Here is a 9,675-nt window from a genome sequence, read left to right as displayed (position 1 = left end):
AAAATAATATTGTGTTGTCATATATCGAGTGAGTCAAAGAAATTTATCATTACCTACACTATATGCTTCTCCACCATCCATCTTTACCATAAATTATTTTATCATGGCTGAATAACATATAAATTGGCATTTCTATAAAGATAAGTTATCAATGGCTGCAAATAATATTATACGTTTCTCATAAAAATTTTACGTACAAGTAATACTAATTAATTATCAATCATTGACATAAATATTACTTATTTTTTAAATCCATTCTAAAATAGAAACTTTATTTCAATCGATAACTTAATTAGTAAAAGTAAATATCAGTTCTCTCGACTGAACACTTAGTCGGGAATAGTAGATTTCTGTTTAACGAACTAACAACACAATTGGTAATAATAAATCCTAAATTAACCAATTGATGAATTCGATCGATAAGAATAGATTCCTATTTTATTGACAGATTAAAGTAAATGGGTAATAGCAAATATCTATTTTACCAACCGTATTTTATTGACCGAATACGATGCCAATAGATAAATCTCTGTTTTATCGATCAAACAACTAAATATATAATAGCAGATTCCTGTTTTATCAATCGAACAGCTGATAATGGAGATTCCTATTTTACCAATCGAGCAACTAAGCAAATAATACAAATTCCTATTTTATCGATCGAAGAAAATTAAGCCGATAGTAGTAGATCCTTGTTTTATTAGCCGAGTAACATTGTAAATAATAGTAGATTGACACAATCGATAATAATAAATTTTTACTTCAGTAAGTGGATGATTCGGACAGTAATAGTAATTTGAATACTTGACCCCTTGTGCTATAATTTTATTCACAAAAGTATGTGTTATACTCGAATCACTTGTATTACTTGTGTTTTTATTTTTCAATATAGATAAACCATATCATATAGGCATACATATCTACATATTAATACTCATATGAACATATACAGACAAAAATGATTAAAAAAATGCGATATACATACATACATATATATACATATATATAACGGTATTTCGTAGATACAAGAAACTTTATCCTTTACAGAAGCTAAAGCAGAAGAAGAGGATCGTACGTCTTAGCCGATCGACGATGTCGATAGTTGGAAGTTACGATTTACTGTCATTCGCAGAGAGTTCTCTCGTCGGCAAAAGGAGAAAGCCAAGCGTGTATCTTGTTGCTTTAGCAAGGTGTAAGAAGAAGGTGAAAAGATAAACTTAAGAAAAATAAGAACGAAAAAGAACGGGAGAGAAGAAGTGAGACAGACCACGACCGATCGACGTCTCCCGGGCTTGCGTTATGTTGCCGCTAATTTGGATTTATGTTCGCATTCGCACGTCAGTGAACGGCCGTTTTCTCGACACCTTCTTCTTCTATCCTTCGCCGGCACCTTCACGTAAGGATCCACGATCCTTACCGCACTATAACATATCCACCCAGTAGAACACCTACTCTTAAAAAAAAAAAAAAAATATATATATATATATATACATATATACAACAATGTTCTTTTCTATTTAATCTTATTGATTACGAGATTTCGTAAGTCTTTGACGTAAAAGCAAATCCGGTAAACGAGTCCGAGATATAATGAAATGTGCTTACGCGATCGTTTTTTTACTAATTTTCTTATTTCCCAATGACGTATAACATGTAAATTGCCCTAAATATATATCTCATGAATCATTTATCATGTCAGCATTAAACACATATATCTATTGATTTTCAACAGAGTAATAAGTATTGTTTCCCTTTCAATACTCATGAATTCCTTGTTACATATATACTATATATATATATATATATACACATAACTATACATTTTAACATATAGTATACAGTACACAAAACATTAATGATATATTAATACAAAATATTATTACACGTGTACATGTGTATTCAAAAAAAAATTATATATATATATATGGGGTTTAACAATATTCGAACGAAATTCATTATTGTCTTTATAATGATCGAGCAGGATAAATGCAAAAAAAAAAAAAAAAAAAAGACAAAATAAGATGGATAGTAGTATGAAAGACGCGTTATTGTAGTAGCGAAAGAGTTTCAACGATAACGGCGAGCTCGGCATTACACGCCATTATAATGGCTTCGGCAAACCACTGTAATCCGTATTTCATTTTCCATGGATTTTTTTAATCTGACAACGAAGTGGTTACGGCCTTAGATTACAGGCGTTGGCGGACGAGCGACGATAGTTTCCTTGCTGGAACGGAATATACCCTCGAGAAACGTTCGAGAGTGCTTTGCACCCTTCTCTATCTCTCTATCTCTCTCTCTCTCTTTTTCTTTTTCTCTCTCTCTCTCTCTCTCTCTTTCTTTCTCTCTTTCTTTATCCTATGAAAAGGATCAAAGTAGAGAGACGATATTATTAGAGTTCGATATTATTAGGTTAAAAGGTTAATAGGGTTGACAATGATGTAAGTTCGATCGATCCATCGATCTATACGATAATCATAGTTAAATGATCGATCCCATTTATTTTTATTTTTCAATTTATGATAATAAACATATTAACGAATTAAATGAATTATTTCAATTAGGATATTTCTAAAGATATTTAAAAAGTTATGTAAAGTGTGCGTGTGTGTGCGCGTGCGTGTGTGTGTGTGTCTGTGTGTGTGTCTGTGTGTGTGCGTACATATATGTAAATTGATCATTAAGTTATCGATCTTTTTCTTTTTCTTTTCTCTTTCTGTGAAAACGAACAAACAAACAAATAAATAAATAAATAAATTACGACGAATTAGAAAGACAGATCGATAAACGAATTAGAAAGTCGATATTGAGTTTAAGATTAATTTCTATGATAGGAATGAAACGATCATCGATATTTTTCTTATTTTAATGAGTAATAAAATAAATCTAATGAATCATCAAATGATTAGAAAGTTACTTAGTATAAATGTTTATGATTAATTTTCTATAATAAGAACGAATGATGATAATTAACGAACACACGCACGCGCACACACACACATACATATATACATACATACATACATACATACATACATACATACATACATACATACATACATACATACATACATACATACATACATACATACATACATACATACATACATACATACATACATACATACATACATACATACATACATACATACATACATACATATATATATATATATATATATAAAAACATACGCATACGAATACATATGTATATAAATATAAATATATATACATGTGCGTTTGTGTGTATGTATATAAACGTGTAAATACGAATTCAGAGCAAAAGCGAGAAAACCAAGATGGCCGTCAACGCCATAAAGATTTCTATCGTTCTGGAAACGTCGAGAGAGGAAAAAAGAGAGAGAGAGAGAGAGAGAGAGAGAGAATAACCATGAATACCATGGACGTTCCTTTAACACCCTTTTCGCGATCTCTACTGAAGAAACTTTAAAGGAAGAAAGGAAGGAAAGAAAGCAAGAAAGGTAGAAAGAATGAAGGAAGGAAGAAAGAGAGAGAGAGAGAGAAAGAGAGATAAAGATAAAGAGAGAAACAGAGAGAAACGATAATAAGGAAAAACAAAAGAAAACAAAATGGAAGAAGCAGAAGAAGAAGAAGAAGAAGAAGAAGAAGAAGAAGAAGGTGGATATACGTGGCAGTGGGCGTCCCTTTTCGAGATTTACGACGATTTAATCGTACAATTAATCTAACACCTTGTTGCAACAACACTTCGGACCTTGGAGTTTGCCGGCTCGTGCTTGGCAAAAGAAGAAGAAGAAGAAGAAGAAGAAGAAGAAGAAGAAGAAGAAGAAGAAGAAGAAGTAGGAGAAGAAGGAGAAGGAGAAAAAAGAGAAGAAGAGAAATAGGAGGAAGAGGAAGAGGAGGTGGAGAAGGGGGGTGAGAGGGTGTGTTGGATTAAAAAGGAAAAAAGAAAAAGGAAAAGGAACGCGGGGGGGGGAGGGGGGGGGGAAAAGAGAGACAGAGAGAGAGAGAGAGAGAGAAAGAGAGAGAGAGAGAGAGAAAGAGAGAGAGAGAAAAAAAAAGAGAGAATACCATCCATCCATCTCTCTCTCTCTCTCTCTCTCTCTCTCTCTCTCTCTTTCTCTTTCTCTTTCTCTCTCGCTCTTCTATCTTTCTCTTTCGCTTAACTCGTTGTACCTCTTTACGAGGAGAGCAACGAGAAGAAGGTATGGGATCGCCATGGTGTGCTTTCGATCTATCGTGGCCAGATCGGTTCTGGGCAGCCGAAGAAAACGAGTGTACACGTGATGTTAACCCGTTGCTGTTTTAAAATGGGAGTGAACCGTGGTAAGAGCAAAAGATATGGCCAGAGAGACCGAGAGAGGCCGAGAGAGACCGAGAGAGACCGAGAGAGACCGAGAGAGAGACCGAGAGAGACCGAGAGAGAGAGAGAGAGAGAGAGAGAGAGGGGGAAAGAGGGAGAGAAATAAAATCTTTTTTTAAACCATGACTCTTTATCCTTTATCTATCTATCTCTATCATTCTTCCTTCTCTCTCTATCTCTCTATCTCTCTCTTCCTCTCTATCACTCTCACTGTATCTCTTTAACTTTTTCTCGAATTCCTTGAAAAGTAATGATAAAATAAGAGAATCTTTACACTTTCTTAATTATTATATAATTATTATATCTTTCTCTCTTCATCTTTTTGTACATCCCCCCCCCCTCACTCTCTCTCTTTCTCTCTTTTTCTCCCTTTCTTTCTGTTATTCTATATATCTCTGTCTCTGTCTCTCTCTCTCTCTCTCTCTCTCTCTCTCTCTCTCTCTCTCTCTCTCTCTATCTATCTTTCAGTAGGTCTTTCTCTTTTCATTTTATCTCTATGCCTTTATCTCTCTTTCCATCTTTACGTATGTCTTTCTCTTTTCATAATACTTAATGCCTTTCTCTTTCGATCCTTTTATATATATCTTTCTCTCTTTTCGTCATTCCACATATATATCTTTCTCTCTCTCTCTCTCTCTCTCTCTCTCTCTCTCTTTGTTCTTTTTTTTTATCCTTCCGTATATCTTTCTTTTTCTTTTTATCTTTTCTCTTTTTCTTTTTCTCTTTCCATCATTCTACAAGCCTTTCTCTTTTCACCGCAACTTCAAGTCTTTCCTTCTTTCATATCATCACGTAAGTAACATATATTTTTCTCTTTCAATATTTTCTAAAATGTTCTTCTTATTTTTCTAATATCCCAATTTACGTTTCTCTCATTCCCTAATTATTCCTACGAGTTTTCCCTTTCTTTCTTTCTTTCTTTTCTTTTCTTTTTTTATTCTCCTCTCTCTTCTTTTCTTATCTTTTCTTTTCCTTCTCTCTCTCTCTCTCTCTCTCTCTCTCTCTCTCTTTTTTTTCTAATAAGCCCATAACACACTCGTATTTCTCTTTCACGTGCAACAACCCCTTTCCCCACTTGCACCCTCCAAACCAGCACCCTCCCCTTCCCCTTACTCCGGACCCCACCCCCATCGACCGTTTTATACTCCTCCGACGGATAGGCGGTTAGAGATAACGACACACGAATGATGATGCCAGCTATAATGAGGATGTATATTTGAGTGTAATATACCTTGTTTATAGCTCGTTAACGATACTCTTAGCACGTATTTTCGTGGTTCTCGACGAGAGGTGGTTTAAGGTTACGTCGAGGGAAGTAATAAGAGAAAGAAAGAAAGAGCGAGAGAGAGAGAGAGAGAGAGAGAAAACGATGAGAATGGGAGGAGACGAAGTGGGGGTGAAAGGGAGGAGGAAAGGAAAGAGGGATAAAATAAAAAATCGATGATTCGACCTTCGGATTCTCTGTGCTTGGCTTCGAATACAGAGAGAAAGAAAGGAAAAAAAAAAAAGACAAAAAAAAGAAGAAGAAAGTACAAAGCAAAAGATAAAAAAAGAAAAAGTATGAAAAGATAAAAGAAAGTGTAAAGAACGCTCATAACACGAATATCCTAATGATTTTTCTATTAGAAATTTTATAAAATTGACGACATAAGTGACATTGAAATTTCATTGTTTATTTGCATTTAAATATTACTATAGAATGTTTTTAATATTTTTATATTTGGATTAAATGACACGCGTTATTTGCGTTTTCTGATGAAAAACGAGATGGATGAGGAACTTTTGTTATTACATATTTAAAATAAATTACATTACTAGATTATTAGTATCCTTTTTTTCTTTCTTTATATACAAAAGAAAAAGGAAAAAGGATAAATTTTTAACACCTTTCGTATTCAAATAAATGACACATTTAAATATAATACTACATTCATAAGGTTCGATATTGTACGTTTGAATAAAGAACACTAATATCTTTTATATCTTATTGTTACAAAAAAGAGAGAGAGAGAGAGAGAGAGAAAGAGAAACAAAGGAATAAGAATAAAAAAAAAAAAAAGAAAAAAAGAAAAAAAAAACAGACGAAACATTTGAACAGTAACAAAAACGAGAATTGTATTATTAATTTTCACGAAAAATTATTATAAATAGTTACGAAAAAGAGTGAGAAAGAGTGAGACAGAGAGAAACGAAGGAATAAAAATAAGAATAAAGAAAAAAAGGAAGAAACAAAATCAGACGAAATAATTGAACAGTGACGAAGATTAAGTTGTATATTTTAATTCTGGTAAAAAATTTATTACAATTTACGGAGAAGAAAACAAAAAAAAAAAAAACAAAAAAATGTAAGAAACAAAATAAAAATAAGAATAAGAATAAAGAAAAAGAATGAAGAAAGAAAATCAGACGAAATAATTGAACAGTGACGAAGATTAAGTTGTATATTTTAATTCTGGTAAAAAATTTATTACAATTTACGGAGAAGAAAACAAAAAAAAAAAAAAAACAAAAAAAATGTAAGAAACAAAATAAGAATAAGAATAAGAATAAGAATAAGAATAATAATAAGAATAAGTATAAGAATAAGAATAAGAATAAGAATAAGAATAAGAATAAGAATAAGAATAAGAATAAGAATAAGAATAAGAGCAGGAATAAGAATAAGATAGACGGCGGCGTTGCACCTGCACTTTCGCAAGATCATTCTATCTCATTCTAACGTTCACCCAATGAATCAGTCGTACTCAACGACGCAGTTTCTCAATTGTCGTCGTCTTTGTTGTTGTTGTTGTTGTTGTTGTTGTTGTTGTTGTTTAAAGATGAACGAATGAAAGATCGGATGGACGGATGGACTGATGGACGGACGGACGGATGGATGGACGGACGAACGTGCGCGCAAGTGAACGCGAGAGAGACACCCCCGCACAAACGAGCCGATCCAAGTCTCTGTTCTCTTACCAAGGACAACAACATTCTCCGCGAAACTAATTGCCAGGTAAATATATATATATATATATATATATATATATATATATATATATATATTATGTATAACTATATGTGTGTAGTATGTATGTATTTATGTATATATGTATATACGTAAGAAGAACGTGAGTTGTATCGAATAGGTATGTACGGGCGCGAACAAAACCCTACACATATTTAATTTACCCCCACCTCTAGCTCTAGTCTCCCTTCGATGGATGTGTATGTGTATTGCTAATATGTATTTACTATATTTGTACCATGACTATTATAACTATTGGAATTTATTTCTACGTTTACTGGAGAAATCTATCTTTGTGTATGTGTTTCTGTAAGTGTACGTCTCCTACTGTTTTATATATATATATATATATATATATGTATATATATAAACAGAGATGAGTATGTATTTGTGTGTACATGTGTGTGTGTGTATGTGTGTGTATGTTAAGTGTTGGATAAAAAAGATCAAGAAAGAAAAGAATTGAAACTTTGAGTGTAGTTAAATAGATAGAAGGAATGAGAAAGAAAGAGTTAGATAAAAAGAGAGAGAGAGAGAGAGAGAGAGAGAGAGAGAGAGGGTATCATACAGAAGTAAATAATTTATGCTATCATTATGCGAGAGCCAAGATTCATTATCGGTGACATGCATTGTCGCACCGATTCATAGATCGAAGATCGATTTCTACTTTGGTATTCAATGAAAATCATCGGTGAATAATAGAATTCCCATTAGAATTTATAATTTTTAATATTTAATTAAAAAAAAAAAAAAGAAAAAAAAAAGAAAGGAAAAAACATGGAAGTTAAGATGTTTTTCTTTCCTTCCTTTTTCCTTTTTGATTTTGATATTTTTTTTTTTTTCTTTCAAATGAAGAAGAAATTTTATTACAATTAAATTGTCTCTTAAATTATATAAATATATATGCATATATATATATATATATATATATATATATATATTTATATTTATATATGAATAAATTTCTCCAAATTTATTACAAATTGTATTTCTAATTGCAATAAAATTTCTGATTAGAATTTAGAATATAGAAATTCCTTTCATGCATTACTATCGAAACGAAATAAAATTTTTAATTAAAACGCAATAAATGAAGATTTTTCTATTGAATTAGAAAAACTTCTATATTTTATATAATAACAATAATAATAAAATAATAATAATAATAATAATAATAATAATAATAATAATAATAATAACTATAATTTATAATTTTTTATATATAAGATTTTTTTAATTGGAATATATATACGTGGAAATTCTATTTGATTTCATTCTCATTAGAATATAAAAATTTCTTTAAAATCATTCTTGTAAACAACTTTTCATTCAATTTATTATTAACAAAATGAATAATTTATATATATATATATATATATATTTACGAAATAAATCGAAGATAACATTTTTTTATATGAAAAATTTACGTTATCGCGGAGAGAGGGAAGGACAGTGAAATTAAAGAAAAATAAAATATATGAATATAATATATAAAATATATATATATATATATATATATATATATATATATATGTATGGTTACAAGAAGATAATTATCTCATAAAATGATCTGAAGCACGAGTTTTGATTTATACTTCCGCGTATCTGGATCGAAGGAAGGTGCTGCTCTCTGTAGATCCTTTTCTTGAATCTGTCCATCTCTTCTCGAGATCTTCGTTTGAGATCGAAGAACGAAAGGAGTTCGTTTGCCTCCCTCATCTTCTTTACCCCCGTTCCCTTCTGTACCCCCTCCATCCCCCACCATCCACTCCACCATCACGTATATATATACCAGACTTTAAGAATTCCTTCCTATCGTTTTAACCTTTTGACCTCGCGGTTAATTCCATCGGTGTCGATCCTCAAAAGCTTCTTCTTTACTCCTTTTCGAATGCAATACGTGAAACGAATTCTTTTTTTTTTTTCTTTCTTTTTTTTTTTTTTATTTCTTTTTCTTTTCTTTCTTTCTTTCGTTCCCTTCATTTATCATCATTATTATTCTTTCTTTTTGGAAAAGAAAAGAAAACATTTATTAAGACAAATCCAATAGACGATATACAATCTGTAATTTAAGATCGATGGATCAATAGAAGGACGTCAATGAATCGAAGAAAGGTAGAAAAAGATAAAGGAAAATAATTGCAAAGATATAAGAAAAGAAAAAAAGGAGAAAAATTTTTCATTTCTATCGATATTTTTTCGTGTTCGATCTATTTATTTTTTCTTTTTTTTTTTCTTTTTTTCTTTTCTTCTTGACATTCGTCGTTGAATAAAAATAATTTCGAATGAAAATTGACGGAGAGATTTCAAGATGGACTTGAAACGT

The sequence above is a fragment of the Vespa mandarinia genome, chromosome 17, assembly GCF_050613455.1.
Source record: "Vespa mandarinia isolate Hongniang chromosome 17, ASM5061345v1, whole genome shotgun sequence".
Lineage (NCBI taxonomy): Eukaryota > Metazoa > Arthropoda > Insecta > Hymenoptera > Vespidae > Vespa > Vespa mandarinia.
This window is presented reverse-complemented; position numbering follows the sequence as displayed.